This window comes from Montipora capricornis, chromosome 3 (genome assembly GCF_036669925.1).
Source record: "Montipora capricornis isolate CH-2021 chromosome 3, ASM3666992v2, whole genome shotgun sequence".
Lineage (NCBI taxonomy): Eukaryota > Metazoa > Cnidaria > Anthozoa > Scleractinia > Acroporidae > Montipora > Montipora capricornis.
Window position 1 is genome coordinate 31,447,583 of NC_090885.1, and position 2,500 is coordinate 31,450,082.

Here is a 2,500-nt window from a genome sequence, read left to right on the forward strand (position 1 = left end):
ACAAAGCCCCTTACCCAGGGATGTAAATTATGATCTTGAAAACAACGACTCGAGAACATTTTGAGTCGACGTCGTTTTGAGTTAAGTGATTTTCCATAAACTATATAATACAGTGTTCCATATGCTCTAGACTTTGTACCTACCATTAAAAACTCTCTCGTTTAATTTAGCTACCGCAAAATGTACCCTGAGCTGATGAAATAACGCGCGTGATTAGTATCGGTACAAGCATTAATTGGGTAAGATTGGCCCGTTATATATCTCTTAAGGAAGCACGGCGACATATCGTTTTTATTGTATACTTCTCAAAACAGGGATTAGTAGGGAATATTCAGGAAAAAAAGTTTCAAGAAAATCGTTCGACAATTTTCTTTTTCTGAGGAGTCACCGGCCTTGATTAACGGTGCGGTGAAACCGATTTTCTTGTAGTATTTAGACATTATTTTAGTAGGTACCAGTTCCGAATTATTCATCATATAAATCGGATTCAAATACAAAAATTGTCTACTGTTCATCCTAGGTTATCAAACAAAACGTGATTCGCCAGCTGGCGACCAGGTATGAAAATAGCGCTAGAACGACTAAACACTTAAATAAAGTTCCTTTCCCGTCCTTTTCCTTTTTTGATTCATTTCATCAGGTTTCTTCCTTGCAAAATATTGTGGACCACGACAGGATCTCTTTCTTTCTCTTTCGGCGTCCGTCGCAAACATTTTCGGCGGTACGGTTCTGACATCACTGCAGTCCAGTCTGCAATGGCAAGTGCATGCCAACAGTATTTTTTCATCCAAAGTCTAGCTTTCGCTTTTAGTGAACACATTTCATAATACAATCAACTAATTAAGTACAAAATATTATAAGACATCGGTCATTTTTACTTTACTTATAGTCAAGTCCGCCATGAAGAAGTGCACTTGAGCAGTTCATATCTTCTTCATTGAGAACAAAAATTAAAGTTAATTGTTCTTGCAACCAATCGGTCAAGTACTTTGCTTCCGAAGGCATATTTGTACAAAGCACGACCTCTTTCATCGAGGAATTCGACGACGTCGACGTGCAAATCGAGCATCTTGTTATCTCCATCTGGATAAAGGATAGCTACATACTTAACAATTTATTATTATTTTCTCACAGTGCATTGGCCGCATTGGAAAACACAAGTCAACATTCGTTCGTTCCACAAGCGTGTCACTATTTATTGTCCTCCCTCCATTTTTTTTGTTTTCATCACAGAGTTATATATATGACTCAACAAAATGCTTCGGAGCCAATTATAGCCAACGCGACATCGAGCGCAATGCAAAACTCCATACCACCCATGCTGTATATGGGGTCATCATGTGACCGTGTAGAAGGTTGAAAAAGCAGTGGCTTGGTCAAGTTCCAGCAATACAATTGCTCTCATCTTTTGTAAACAAGAATTTGTCCTCTATCTCAAAACTTCAGCGTTAACCTTGAATTCTTTCAGTAATTCTTGGCCATACGCTCCTTCTACTGCGAGAAACCAAATCTTTCTGCAATGCACCATGATTTTTCCAGACAACTTGGACAAAAACAACCTTAATTAAAATTGATTAAATAACTGGTGTACACGATGTGATAATGGTGGCAATAAACTCAACTCTGGTCGATCATAAAGTAAAGTAAAGTAAAGTAGAGTTTATTTAAAGACTCATTGCAGCAATATACACGGTATAAGGCTGAATTACTGAGCTATATACAGTAAAATATAATACTAGAATATAAGAAACAATAGATACTAAAATATAATTACTACAACTACAGTATGAATAATTCAATACAAGCTACTTAATGTACTTATAGGTGACAAACTCTTGCGTGCGCTTTGTTCTTCAAGAAGGACGCATAATACGACTACTTAACGCCAGATCTGAGATTGTAATTGTGAACAACCTCCTCCCGTTTGGGGAGAATAAGGTGCAAGGGGTGGTTCTCATTCCGGAGTCTATCAATATAAACCTGGCACAGATGGGTGCGCCTCTCACTTAATGTCGTTAGATTGAGTGCAATTAATGCCTCATTGTAATTCATTAAAGGAAAAATGATGCCCATAGTCCTTTTCGGAATGCTCTCTATCTCATAGGATAGAAAATCTGGTATATTTTGCCACACGGGGGCAGCGTATTCTAGGATAGGACGAACAACAGTTGTATAAATTAAACTTTTCCAATGAAGCTGGGAGTGCACCACATTTTAAGGACCTTAGAGAGTAAAGTCTCTTGTTTCCCTTTTTTACAATATGTTCTACATAATGGTTCCATTTCAGGTCAACTCTGCTAGTTGAATGACGTGGGGCACTAAAAACATCATAATGACATAATTGAAGAAGTAGTGATAGTCTTCCTTACCATAGGCATCAAGGGCGGCCTGTCGGGCGTGCTGTAAATCCATTAACAGCCGATCCGTGCACCAGAGATAAGATGTTGGGTATATGGAAACAACTTCCAAGGATACGTGCTGCTTTACCAACGTTCTTGGT

At 38.3% G+C, this 2,500-nt stretch overlaps 1 long non-coding RNA gene across 1 annotated transcript in view; it reads left to right on the forward strand.

Annotated features, from left to right (window-relative positions):
* The window catches only part of LOC138041286 (uncharacterized), a 7,282-nt gene that overhangs the window by 280 nt on the left and 4,502 nt on the right, over nt 1-2,500 (forward strand). Inside the window, exon 2 of the long non-coding RNA XR_011130789.1 lies at nt 521-558. This is a non-coding gene — a long non-coding RNA (uncharacterized lncRNA). The remainder of the gene's footprint in view (nt 1-520; nt 559-2,500) is intronic.